This window comes from Leptosomus discolor, chromosome 5 (assembly GCF_034619465.1).
Source record: "Leptosomus discolor isolate bLepDis1 chromosome 5, bLepDis1.hap2, whole genome shotgun sequence".
NCBI lineage: Eukaryota > Metazoa > Chordata > Aves > Leptosomiformes > Leptosomidae > Leptosomus > Leptosomus discolor.
The window spans coordinates 61,990,225-62,005,440 of record NC_141395.1 but is presented as its reverse complement, the minus strand read 5'-3'; positions in this window follow the sequence as shown (position 1 = coordinate 62,005,440).

Below are 15,216 nucleotides of genomic sequence, written 5' to 3'. Positions count from 1 at the left end.
CTGGTGTAATGTAAAAATTCAATTATAAATATCACCTCAATTTTGGCCCAAAAATCGGGACAGGATCAACTCGGAACCATACTGACGACTGGACGGATTGACGAATTCGCTCCTTCTCCATCCCTGCCACTTGGGATGCCGTGTGGGTATTATTATTTACCTCAGCTAACGCTGAGAAATATACTTTTCCTCCCCGGGTGTATTTCACATTTTCTCCTCAGAAGCATTTCTATGTTTCCCTGAGTGTATCCTTGATTCTTGTTTGTCGCAACTTTACTGTCTCTTGTTCCACCTTATCCCTGTTATACAGGCTTGTCTATTTGCCAAGCGGCCAGGCCTACAGCGGGCAAGTTGTCATTGTTGTTGGTGTTTATGTGTGCGTATAGTGTGTGTTGTTGTTATTACACTAGTAATAAACCTTGTGTTATACCTGTAGCTTTTAATTTATCACCGGCAATCCAAAAGAACCTGTAAATGTTGCTGTAAACAAACGATTACTATTGTGTCTCCTGATTTGCATCTGTTGCGTCCGCACAAGACCAGATTGACTTCCCCATTTTCACAACAAGGATGCCTCTAGGACACGATATAGGCCCTTAGGAAGAATTCTGCTTTCGGGGCAAAAGAAAGTTGTCCAGGAAGGACACAGCTTTCACTGTGGTTGCAGTAATGAGAGAGTTGTACTCTGAGGCTACACAGTACTCCTCTCCTGCAGTGAGGAAATGTGATGTTTTGCCCTGTCACTTCTTGCCCTCTACAGGCAGCTGATACCCTGAGGACACTGCCAAGATCTACTCTTCCTGGTGATATCAGTGCTGCTCTCCATGCAGAGCCCCCAGCTATGGCGGTGATGCAGAATGGATGTACCCTACACTCCTGGTCTCCTGAATACTCTGGCTGGGAAGATATCAGAGCACACAGATTTCTCCCTCTTCACATCAGTTTTGAAAGGAAACTAATATACATAGAAAGATGATAACCACACAGATGTCGTCTTGGAGCTGAGTGAGAACGAAGGGGATCCTTGTAACAAAACAACCAGAACAGGGGAGTGAGATGTGAACTACATCCTCCCACTCTGCAAGGACACGACATGTTCTCTGGGTGCAGTTGAGCTTCTTCCTGCATCTGAATCTGCCTAGAGCAATGGAGCATGCAGATAACATGCTTTCTAACATGAATTAATACTTCAAATTACACTTCTCAACTATGATTTAGAAAAATATATATTCAACTGGTCCTTCAAGGCAGCTTCAAAGAGCAAAACCCACCCAAGATGAGGGAAACATGCACTTCTAAGAAAAGTCCTCAGTCCTACTTCTGAATTTACGTGATGATCAAAATCATCCATGGCTGCACTGTCAATGTTAGTGTCATAGTTAAGTCCTCCAGACAGTGCGCTCAGCTAATCTCCCATCCCTGGAAACGGTAGAGACAGCAATCTCGGACACATGACCATGTATAGGACAACAGCACCACAGAAACTTTCACCTTGAGAGGGACTGGGGATCATACTTCAGTCTCATCATCTCTCCTACAACATGTCAGTGCATTTGCACTATCTCCCTCCCACCCCCCTTCACATACACACACACATGCCCTTTGTCTCTCCCTCACTGTGTTTTTTAATTCCATGACTCTGCACTCACTCCATGGAGCAGCCCCAGACACCCACTCCAGCAGAGGCAGTGGGAGCCCAGCTGGATATGCCAGGTTGCAGCATCAGTTGTGGAACCGAGCCAGAGCAGCAAAGCCAGCAGCTGAGGTTGTCCCAGCAGCTCTGACCATCCATCACAAAAAAACATCTGCTTCTGCTCCCAGAACCAGGAGTAAGCCCCGATTACCTCACCTGCTACTGTCTAACTCTCCTCCCTTCTCTCCTCTGTCCTTTTTATCAAAGAGAACAAAGACTTAAACCAACCTTCTGCTTCTAATGGCCAGAGCCATTAATACAAATCATCAGCAGAAACAGCTTATTCTCTCTACTAATAAGTATGCTTTCCAGATCAAGAGCCCCCAGCCAATCTCTCTGAGAAAAAAGACTCAGGAGACTCCCAAATAGATTTGCTTTGCACAATCAGCAGCTTCCTAACCTTTCTGCTTCAAAAGCCCATATGTTTTGTACTTTGTTTGGTTTTAGTTTGTTGGGTTTTTCCCTTCTGTACAGTCTACTCAACTTTTTTTAGTGTTTGGCATGAATATTCCAGTCTATTTACTGCAGGAATTAGCAGTCCAAGGTCTCTATACTCAAATATCTGAGCTACTTGTGACTGTTTTACAATGACATGATTAGGTTAACACCTTTGTGACCCTGGGTGCATTTACTCTATCAAAATTAATACCAGAGAGTTTGTTTCCACAACCATTTTACATGTTTTTAAATATGCCATTTAAATGCATCCATCTAAAGGAGATATTTTGGCCCCACTTTAATCTACAGAGAGGGTTTCATTTTCTGAATAAAGCAGATGATGCTTCCTCAGTGAAATTTCCCATGGAAAAGTATGTATCCATTTAAAGCAAAACCTGTGATTTTTTGGATTAGTCCCTATGTAACTGCAAAAAATTAAGACATGATATCAGGAGAACTAGTTCTACATAATTTGATTAAATTAGGAAGAAAAAGGACAGAAAAACCACCCTGTCCTGGGACTGAGTCAGAAGAAGGAAATCACTGTTGATGTGATGTGTTTGTCTTTCCCACCTCCTCTTAGCGTCTGATCTCAGCATACTGATACATCTGTTATTGCTGAGGATGGCTAGGATCAGAGAAAAATTATCTTCTTCTGCGTCCTGACACAACTGGAGAGAAAATTTCCAGTACAGGGGTCAACTTCTCCTTGGCCTGCGAAAGACAAGAACACGCAGGAAGCAGGGAGTAACTGACTGATAAAGTGGGAAAAAAAAAAAAAAAGCATACACTTACTTCTTTTGGTGCACCTTCTTAGAAGAAAGACATGCGTAACTCTACAGTGCCAACAAGAGAAGTAGATTCATTTAATTTATGGACGCATCCTTGACTATGCCACTAGGAAGAACTATTCTATGTGTACGTGGCAAAAGGGCACAAGGAAACCACACCAGATTCAGTGAAAAGCTGAAATTCAGGAAATTTTCACAGCTTTTTGGACTACATTGCAGCCAAGTAAGCTGGCTTGCTAGGGTACATCAACCTGATGTGAAACTCTTCTCAGTGTCCTTGATTAACGTGTGTAGAACCAATCTTTATCAAATACAACTCTCATACACCTGCTCTGAAGAATGATTTGACGGGGTAGCTATCCAGAAAAAATATTGGTTAGTACTTGACTCATAATTTTCGCTGACTAATGGTACTGCTTACTCAGACCTGATTCTCAATTGCTCTCCTCAATCTCTCTAGTTAATCTTTGGAGGGAAGATGAAATATGAGCTGTTTCTTGCACCCTCAGTCTCACTGAAACAGTCAGCAGTTCAAGTTGTCTCTTTCCTGCCTCCTATAACCCAGCTGCAGGTTTGCCTCAGAAAACAAAGCAAAATACAATACATCACTACCGCAAAGAAAAAAAAAAACCACTACAAAAAAACCCTATCAAAACCACAATCAATCATACTGAAGGCTCAATGTATGTGGTTACCTTGTTACAAAAGTTTTAGCACCTTACTTTTCAACAGCTCCTTCACAGCAAGTCCCCTGTGTGCAACTTGTTTCTTGAAAGCTCAGAGGTAATTTTTTACATTCCTTTAGACTGGGGCTCATTTACACATCCTCTTACAGGTCAGAAGCAATAGGCCTGCAGAAATTTATTCGCCTCAGCTCATCCATGGAATGAGAAAAAGCTTACTGCAGAACTGTGTAACAAAACACTGGCATACAGAGCAGATATATTGTCTGATACACACTTCCTTCAGTGAACTTTTTTTGCAAATTCCTTTTAGAAACTACTAGAAATAATTTTTGTAAACATGTCTCTCATACATTAAGAAGTTATAGTGGTGCCTTTCACACACTCAAAAGAAAAAAATTACTGTGGTTTATCCATGAAAAATTGATTTTTAGAAATACTTTAGTATATCATATCTTAAATGGTTCTTGAATTAGTATGTTAGTTATTCCAGGATTTAATTATTTTTCTCTGTTGGTTTATGAATTGGTTAAAATGCGATTTCCACTTCTGTACTGCATTAGTTACATTAAAATGCTTGCTGTGTGACTTCGGGAAAGTCATTCTGATTAGTAACAGATGAGTAACAGTTGAGTAACAAACAACTAAGATTCTTCACTAACAGTGTCCAAAATCCTACCGAAACAAAGATGTCTTCATGTTTACTTATTTTCTTTACCTCTAAGGATATTTTCTGCCCTTATAGAGAGAAATTACATTGATTCCAAAAGCTCAGAGATTGAGTAAGAGCTATTTGCAGGAAACTGCTGAAAGGTGGGTGCAAAAATATTCAAAATTTGTTTCAGTGTATAGGTAATTATTATTTATCATCAAACATTTCAATTTAGGCAGAAAAATGCGGAAAACAAACCAAAATATTATCTAACAGTTCTGCAGAAACAATTATGTCTCTTATGGTGAATGACAAGCTGAACATGACAAAATAATATCACATTGTTTCTTCCAGAAAAAATGTATAAAAGCTGGAAACACTTCAGAGGAAAGTGACAAGGAAGATCAGAATCTTGAAAAAGTCTTCACTGAGGAAGGGCTGAAAGAAATAGGATTGTGCATCTTAAGGAAGAGGAGGATGGAAGAAAGAGTGGAACATAGTAGGCTTCCAGTATGCAGATCATTGTTACATGAAAAACAATCATTTCATTGGAGGTTCTGCTATTAGCTATGTCTGCCACAGACAGGAAAAGATGAAGCAAAGATGATCAAGGAAGGTACTCAAAAAGGTTTTCTAATGTTTACAATAATGAAATATCACAGTAGCTTGCCTGGAGGGAGGGCATTACTGGAGACTTTAGGGGATGGTTATAGCAGTATCTGTCAGCAGGCACACAGGTAGACGTGAAGGCTCTGCAGAGGGATCTGGACAGGCTGGATCAATGGGCTGAGGCCAATTGCACGAAATTCAACAAGGCCAAGTGTTGGGTCCTGCACTTGGGTCACAACAACCCCATGCGGCGCTACAGGCTTGGGGATGAGTGGCAGAAAGCTGCCTGGCAGAAAAGGACCTGGGTGTGCTGGTTGACAGCCAGCTGAATATGAGCCAGCAGTGTGCCCAGGTAGCCAAGAAGGCCAACACCATCCTGGCTTGTATCAGAAATAGGGTGGCCAGCAGGAGTAAGGAGGTGATCAGGCCCCTGTACTCACCACTGGTGAGGCTGCACCTCAAATACCGTGTGCAGTTTTCGGACCCTCACTACAAGAAAGACATTGAGGTGCTGGAGCATGTCCAGAGAAGGGCAACGAAGCTGGTGAAGGGTCTAGAGAGCAAGCCCTGTGAGGAGTGGCTGAGGGAACTGGGGTTGTCTAGTCTGGAGAAGCGGAGGCTGAGGGGAGACCTTATGGCTCTCTACAGCTACCTGAAAGGAGGTTGTAGTGAAGTGGGGGGTCGGTTTCTTCTCCCAGGTAACAAGTGAGAGGACAAGAGGAAATGGCCTCAAGTTGCACCAGGGGAAATTTAGATTGGATATCAGGAAAAATTTCTTCACCGAAAGGGTTGTCAAGCACTGGAACAGGCCACCCAGAGAAGTGGTTGAGTCACCATTCCTGGAGGTATTTAAAAGATGTGTAGACGTGGCACTTAGGGATATGGTTTAATGGTGGACTTGGAAGTTAACAGTTGGACTCGATGATCTTAGAGGTATTTTCCAACCTAAACAATCCTATGATTCTATGAATCTACCATGGTGCAAGAAATTTCTTCCAAATTCTGTGGTCCTACATCCCTCACCTGCAAGATAAATGCTGCCCACTTTCTGTTATTTACTGTTCTATGATCTATGATAGAGAAGCAGTAGGGTAGAATATAAGTGTCACGAAATGTGTCACTCATTACTGTTTGCTTTGACTCTTTACCAGCTGTGTTGAGCAAAAGGTTAGTCTGTATTCTTTCAGGTCCTCCATGGATAGTTTCAAAAGCAGAATAATGATCAAAATGACAAATAACAGAGCAAATAATACATTGTGACCAGTTAATACTCTTTCTTTTTGACAAATGTGCTTGTTTGCATGTGAATATGGGTATTGATACAAGAACAAACCATTTATCAAAGTCTTGTGTGAAAGGTAACCAACTGTTTATCAGCAGAGAATAGGTTGCAAAATGGGTGAAACAAAAAACTGTTTCAGATTCCACCCACTATTATAAAACCTATTCAAGGTTCAGTCAGCTCCACCATAGGATATGCAGGCAGGACCAAGTCCACCACTATTGCAGGCACTATTCAGCACTTAATTACATTACCTAAGTACAGGTAAAGGTCACCAAAATTCATCATCTCATAAGGATAATTACAGGCTGAGCTATATTTTCTCCCACTAACCTGCTGTTTTTGTCGAAGAAGTTATGCACACACAAACCTGTCACTTCATGGAATTGCAGCATTCTTTTCATCATACGTTACAGTGCTAAGGTCAGTTCTGTTTCACTAAGCCAGAGGAAAATCTATCATTTCCGTATCTAAGTGTCACAGTGAAGTGTGTCATTTTTGGCTCACATTTTCTGATGTCTTCAGCCTTCTGTAAAACTCTTATTCCTATTTCTCTTATCAGCTCTTGTTTAGCTCATGTTTCTCTTGGTCTCAGATGCTCTTCACTCTGTCATTACCTCCACTGTCCTCCCACAGAATAGCCATTCCTGAGCAGCTTTTCATCTCTCTGTCTCTCTTTAACTTGAGCTGTTGGTAATTTATAAATGTGATAGCTGCTTTCAACAGAATTAAACTACTGGACATAGCACAACATGTTTTGGGGGACATCTACAGGCTGATTCCTGCCACAGAAAGTTAATGGAGATGTACTGCTAGGCAAATCAAGGACATCTCAGTCACACCTAGGTTATCTTCCTTTTTTCTTTTGATCAGACAATCTTGAAAAATTATATCCTCACTCCAAAAATAAAAACAATAAATCCTCCATTCCACATGACATATATGCAATTACCAGAAACTGCTTATTACCATCAAAATAGCTGGATGGCAATTATTTTATCTCAGAGCCCTAAACATTTTCTAAATAATGATACAATGTAACACTATAGCTCTGAAGATTTTTGGGCTAAGCAAAAAAAAAAAAAATTTAAATACTCTCACCTCCAAAGCAGTATATTTTATACACAGTGCTCCAATATCATAGCCGTGAGGTAAGCAATACATAAGTTTTTTACAAGGCAGTTGTTATAACTTTTCTTTTCCTTTTTACTGGCTTCAAAAAGCCAAACTAGTGAAAGAAAGGAAGGTCTGCTTAGAAGGGCAAGAATATAGGTACCTACATCTAGCTGAAAATTCAGTTTCCCAAACATAAAATGAATATATTTCTTCTTAGCCTATGAGGATGTCATTAAGGCAGTGAGAATCAGATCTTCAAAGAAATGCAGGTTTCCAGCTCCTAGTGAATCCAGAGATGCTGAGAAAAAGAGTAGGTATAATTAGCTTATAAGAAGATGCACATTGAAATCTACAGTGTATCTAATGTTTGCATGAAAAGATTTCATGACAGGCAGTTACAGACAAGCTTGGGAGATTTCCACCTGGAGAAGTCTGGTGGCATTCAAATATTTTCAATGGCAGTAACCACCTACCCACCAGTATAGTCTGCCTCATCTATAGCATAACTGGTGGAAGGAGTGTGCAGCTGTCATTACAAAGTGTTCAGCTTACATATTCTCCAGTTCCCAAACTGCTTGGTCACATTTCACTTCAGCCATCACTGCTGAGAGCTCACTTAGTTGGGAGAGTGGACAAGGCAATTTCCTAATTCAAGATCCTCAGCCATACCTTCCTCATAGTTAGGCACCTAATGAATCTCAGTCCTAAATAAAACAGGAGTGAAAAGAGCAACATCCATTTCCATAAAAACTGTATTTGAACTGTGGCTCGTGGTATTGTCTGATTAACTCCAGTTTACAGCCAAGAAAGTGTTTATAGAGGTAAAGGTTGTCTCATGATGAAATTTCCACTAAAAGCCTAGTTTGGGTTTTTAGTGGACAGGAGGAATCCAAACCTGGTATTACCCTGAAGACTTGTAACCAACCAGGAGGCAAAGGCAAAGTTGCATTCATAGCACCTAACAGATCAGTCCTATTCTCTCCTCTAACAGCTCGTACCAAGATTTCAGCAGCAGTTCAGCTGCATGAGTGCCAAGCAACTAGCACAGAGAAGGTTTGTGTGCTTTCAACAGATGTTCATGACTGCTCCTAGTGCTTAGACAGCTGAGCTATTGGCAGCATCTCATTACACGTTTTCCAGCATAGATAATATTTTCCAGTCCATTGATTTTTTTTCTTCACATGTCCCAATGCATTCAAGTGGCTCCACGCAGGTGAAACAGTTTTCCCACATAAGGCTGAAGGATATAGGTTTTAGGCTGGGAACCCTTTGTTAGATACAGACATCTCCTTCCTGTGACTGTATTTGTTTAAATCACTGACTAATGCCAAGGTCATTTCCCTTTATCCTGTCTCTACAAAGACTAAACTCTGCTGAAAGGTGACCACAGGGACACAGAGCTGATAACTAGGGGAGGAGGGGAGAGGAAGTTTTGGGGAGAAACCCTTAGGAGACTCCGATAGTCTATTAAGACTTCTGCAACAGAAGGTTTGTGAAACACACCATGGCTTCTTTGGGCTCTGTTAAAAAGCTAATACGGTATTCCAATTTGAATATACACTAGAAGAAAAATACAAAGAAATATGAATTAATTTTCAGTTTGTAGTTAAAGACTCTAGTTAACTAGGTTAAGGTGCTGTATTCTGCAGTTTTCCCAGAAACATTACAGAACATCTTTTTAAAAAGCCGAAGTGGTACTATTATTTGGTGTGAAGCTCATCATAGAGCTTTCCAGCCATAACTTAGTTTTTTATTCACTTTCTTCTAGTAATTATTCACTTTCCTCTCTGGAATACTTAAGAGTTTAAATTTGCTTTCCTAACTGTTCTTGATGAAATACAACCAATGTATGTGAAAGACAAAAAGAGCAAAAATATTTTCCTTCTGTCTGGAGTGAAAGGTGAGTTCAGTTGTGTGCTGGTGATTTTGTTAGTTACTCCAAAAATAGAATTCACAGTCTTGGGCCAAATCTCAGAAAGTTGTTTTAGTAATGAAAGTTAACTCATACACTTAAATGTATGCTTCCCTAACAGCTACCTGTGCTAGACAGATAACAATACCATCATTAAAGTGAGGGGTTTTAATACAATACTTTCTAAGTTAAAAATATTTAGCTGTGTTATTCGCTCACATTACAGCCACATATATAATAAAGCCATTCCTCACTCTCAAGGTTTTCAGTCAGCACACAATTCTTCTGAAGTTACTGAAAAATAGCTAACTTTCTGATGTAAAGATCTCAATTGCTAAATTAAGCCATATTAATTACTTATTTGGCTGGCAATCTAGAAAGTGACAGCTCTCTGCAAGTCATATAGCAGTATAAGAGGAGCAAAGCAGGAAGAGTGCCAATATAAGAACTGTCATGCCATTTCTGAGCAGCTGGATTCCCTGGAAACTGGTGATAGTGTCAGGACAATTCACAAGCTGAGAGATGCTCTACCTTCACATTCAAAAATTATAATAATTTTAAAGGTAGATTTCTTTCTCTAAATCATCTGATACAAGATATAGGAAAGAATTTCTTTTTTATATGGCCGTAAATACTTCGCTACCTTGAGGACGTCATAAAACATGATGCAATCTATATGCTGTGGTTCAGGAATTCAGAACAGAGAATTATTGTATATTACATTTCAATGTTAACATTTCAGCAGCCATTAATTACCGTGTTTCCCAGTAGCACACACACTGCAGTTCTCAGAGGATCATTTGTGTTCTGGACATCAGGAGATGTTAAACTAGACGGGAGACCAGGTTGCCAAAATGGTCTGTCAAATCACAAAGGGCAGATGAAAAAAGTCCTTGTCAGACAAAAGGACACCATTGTAGAGTCAGTCAAATGCTAGCCAAAGTCAGCTCTGCTTCCGTTAGTTTTGCACCTCACAGGAAAAGTATCTAACAGGCTATTGAGCTACAACATCTCTTGGCATAGCTCTTTCTCCTCCTGCAACAGAGATGGAAGGCCAGCACTGCACTGTGGAAGTAAAGTGAAGATGATAGTCATGGGCCTGGCTGCCTTGTATTTTTTCACAAAATACTCACTAAAATAATAGAATCATAGAATCATTTTGGTTGGAAAAGACCTTTAAGATCATCAAGTCCAACTATTATCCTAACATTGCCAAGCCCACCACTAAACCGTGCCTCTAAGCACCACATCTACATGACTTTTGAACACCTCCAGGGATGGTCACTCCATCACCTCCCCACTATCAAAAGCTAAGATTATAAATCTACATCTAAGGTGCCAGCATGGTACAGCATGCCTTTCTAAACTGACTCCCTGAGGATGTTCTCTTCACAGAGGTGAAAGCTATCAGCTTTCAGGTTTTTTCAAAGAGAAACACTTGCCTCTGTCAGTCCAAGACACAGGCTTAGGACTGCCTCTGTCACTCATCAGCCTCCTTCAGCAGATACAAAAAAGGCTGAACTTACCTTTCTGAGAAGAGGTAAGGTTTTCAGGCGTGGCAGACTTCCTTTTCAAAAGGCCTTTTTGGTCAGCTCCCTTTAGTACAGGATAAGTGGCTGCAATGGTATAGGACCTGTCATAGTGCCATCCTGTACACTCTGATAACACAGCCCCCCTCTTCCAACCAAAAGCAAAGGTTACACTCCTGCATCAGCACTGGCCATCAGTACCCTGCTGATCTAGCAGCTTTATGTGTTATCCCAAACACTGCACAGACTGTTTTCCTGACCACCCCTGTCAGTAGGTGATAGACATTAGACTTTCTATTACCCTATCACCTCCTACATCCTTTCGTCAGACGGAGACCTCACCCCACTCCTGCCCACAAAACCCATGTTTCTCAACTTCCTACTGTGTCCTCTTCACTTGACTAGCAAAGGCAACCCCACTGTCCCCAAAACTGTGCTCTTTTACCTCACCTGTATTGTCCCTGCCACAGTGCCCCTGAGGGAAGTGTGGATCATAGGACCAGGGGTGTCCTCAAAGCAGACACTATGAGCAGAACAGGTTAAAGATCATAGCGGCAAGTTATCAGCATTCAAGTGACCAGCACCCCATAACACCACATGCAATAACTGCTTGTATGCATCTCTTTGTAGCACAGGTCATCTGAGCCTTAGGGTAAACTGAACACAAGAAGAAACCACAGACCAGAATATGTAGAAAACTGCTAGAGAAAAATCTACTCCTCAAGTAAAAAGCCCCAAGCAGACAGGGATGTGGCTTTGCCAGGCCAACAAGATGACTTCGTACAGAAAGATCATGCATAAAGGAAGTCTGCAAAGAGGTACAGCAAGGGACTGCACCTACAGGGTGGGGGTCACATCTAAAAGAGTAAGCTCAGTTGCAGCAGGGAATGTATCCAGGCACAGGGACTCAGTTACCTTTTCTATTAAACTATTAAAACGATCTCTGGACATCTTTCGGCCTCCCAGACAATCCACTTTTCTCTCTCCTGTGCATGTTTTTGGAGTCCAAATGGGCCATGTCATATGGCAGCCGTCCTACCAGTGGCCACCTTGGTTTGAGGGGTGGCAGAGTGTAACAATGAGAACAAGGACTGCTCCACACCAGGCAGTTTCAGTGCCAGAGAATGGACATGGACACATTTAGCTGGAGTGGCTGAGAAACCCATGGACTACAGCTACAGCACTAGCTCAGAGAAGCAGGCCAGGAAAGCTGCCATGGGCAGAAAGCCCAGCTGAACAACAGGAGACAGGGATGCATCCTGCTGCATCCAGCACTCTCGGCTGCTCTCGCTCTCGCAGTCCTCCAAGGCTGAACAGCCTCAATCAATTACAGGCCTCCCTCCCATTGCTGCAGGCTCAGAAAGCCTATCCCAAATGATGTCCTGAAAATAGTATTTCCTGTGCACTGAAGATTTACCCCAGAATGCTGTAACTCTATGCAGCACTGCTACATTCACTTTTAAGGGGTTCATGTATCACCACTGCACCACAGCGTGGGAACTCTACTTCATGTATCATTAATCCTGCCTTGGGATAGGGAAATGGACTAGGTGACCTTTTGAGATCCTTCCTAGCCCTTTCTTTTATGATAAATATAGATTCAGGATACAAATTTTCCTTTTTTTTTTTTTTAAAAAAAAAAGTCATTCCACAATTTCTATGCTTCACCAAAAAGAAAGAAAACATTTAAGGAGATAATCCAAGCCATGCTCATTTAATGTCTGAGAAAATATATGGGTCTGCCAAGCTCTGTCGGGCTCTGAGACCAATCAAGGAAGCCAGATTTAAATTCTGTGGACCTCCCATGAGAACGCTCTGCTAATATTTATATCTCTGTTCTGATTTGGGTGATTGCCCAAACTCCTCAGCTGAACTCATCCACTAACTCGGTGTCAAGAGAAAAGAGACAGTTGCCTCTCCCCTGTGAAAGCCTCACCGCAGGGCATTCAGTCCACTTCCAAGTCTCAAGCAGTAGCCACCACGTCTAAAAGGTGCATACACCTAACTGCTCTTTTGGGTCAGGAGACTTGGGGTTTTGTTGTGCTGATGCTTGCTAAGTGAGACTTCCAGTGATACTCTGAGTAGCATAACAATTAAATTCTGCTTTCATATCTAAATTCTGAGAGATATGCACTGAATATACAAACATGGATACTTTCCCTTGAGGATTCAGAGATTCCTCCTAGGTAGAATCATCAGGGTGTACTTTCTCAGCCAGGATATGGAGTATCCGTGACAGTTGCATTTAATACTACTTCTCTAGCTGTCCATCAAGACATTACTAATACCAGCATATGGGAGACAAATCACAATATAAGAAGATGCTGGTAGAAGACCTTCTGGTTCTTCATTAAGTTTCAGCCATGGTCTACCTGTCTGCATTGTATAGATATACCACGGATCAAAGAACATTATAAAAACTTTCGAACTTGCAGAAAAAAAAACTTGAACCACTCAAATTATTTACAATGATCAGTGACACAAAAAAGCTCATCAACATGGGGTTTATCAACACTTGTATGTAAAATCAAAATATCATAATGATCATGGTCAGTGAGCAACATATCCAAACACCTGAAACTCAAAAAACTACAATTCTTTTACATGGATACTAATCAAAGCTAACTCAAAGAAGAAAAGGAACATGTTCTTTATTTCAGAGTATTATTTTAGGCTTTCTATATCTATCTTTTCAAGAAAGCCCTTTTGGAAAGCAGAACTGAACAAGTTTGCTCTTACTCAGCTTTAAGCAAGACTCGTGATTTTCCCAATTCCCTCAGCTTTTCCAGATAGCTTCATTTTTAACATACCAAGTTGCTTAAAAGCAAGTGCTTCTTTTCAAGTCATATTGTACCACAAGCGAAAGAACAGTCAAAGGTTCACCATGAAAAATGCAAGAATATGCTTCTTAAATCAAAGGCTTTGCAGGTAAATGAAAGGAAGTCCCATCTCTTTGTTCACCTACCAAAAAACTTACAATTGTAGGAAAATGGTTTTCATACCCTAACTACTGGGTTTTTTCAAACATCAGAATAACCACAAACCTTCCTGTTCCAAAATACTTATAGAACAAATGCAGTAATTCTGGGAGAAAGAGTTCTTACGCATCCAAGTTGGTGAATAACTTCTGTACAAGTTTACTGAGTTTTTCCCAACATGAACACCACAATCTTAAATCACAGCAGAACTGAAACTATAAATACACATTGCAAACACAGTCCAAATCTACCATGGATTTCTAGTCAGAAAATACAATGTTTCATAATTCACTAATAAGTGATGGACTTCCCATTTTTGACTTGAGAGGTATGCATTTCTGGTAATGTGTTCTTTTTCAGCCCTAGGTCACAAGAATTTCATCCACATCTGACAGCCATTCCTGACAGCCTCACCCTATTAAGACTTATTGAATTCTGTTAAAAACCTCACAGCAAAAACTTTGTTGCAAATTTGAAGAGAAACAGGGAAAAATAAATGTGGTTTTTTCCTTACAACTACAAAAACCAAATCCTATTACCCTGCAAACCATTCGGCAGTTGCAGGTGTTTTTCACAGAACAATGTAAAACGCTATTTTCATGTAAAAGGCTGGTCTGGGCTGGGCTTCAGTTGTACAGAATGTGATCCCACAGGTACTGCACTTAAGCCTTGGATTGTTTCCCCTCAGGCAGTAAGTTGTTCCTAGCAAAGAGGTCTTGCTCATTTATGGCCACATAGGCATTACACAAGACAAGCTTAAGTAGCTCAACTTAAGTTAAAAGTCCAATTCATGCCAAACCCATACAGAGGCAATGGCAGGGAAGCATTGTCTCTAAGCATGGAACATTTTCTAGTGCATCAGGTCAGAAGACCTAAAGAAAACTTCATAATTTGTATCAAATTTCCTCAAGTCTATGTCTAAGATAGGTATCCTACTGCTTTAAGAGATTTCAGGAAAATAATATTTTAGAATCCTTTGTGAAAGAACAAAATTTAGTTCAAAAATTGTCTAAAGGGAAGAATAAGCAGAAGCTTCTCAAGGGTCACCTTCAGAAAAGATTAAATTAAGTTTTATTCTTCTAACATTAATCGTTGCTATATTGTAGCCTGATATTGCACTGGATAATCCTGTTCTACTGCAAATTAGTCTGACAAGTGGACCAGCTCACTGGTTTTATTTACCTTTAACAGAAAAGAAGATTGACAAGCATTTGTCACTACTTCATTATAATGCCCATCCCTCCAGGCGCAGCTTTTTATGGTTTTGTTGCAAAGAAAAGGAGACTACTTTCCCATATGTCATGTTCTTTGAACCCAATCCAATTGCTTGTAAACTTTCCCAGATGTGCACCCAACGTAGGAAACATCGTTGCTTAACTTTAGGAAAAGAGCATAGCAGGAGACAAATGAATTCTTCTTTATTTCTTAACAGGACTTTCATAACCACAGTGAATTTACTTTCAAAGCACGTGAAAGCTATAGCTATTTGAAAGCAATAATCCCAAGACGCAAGCTGCCTTGGGTCTGATGTCA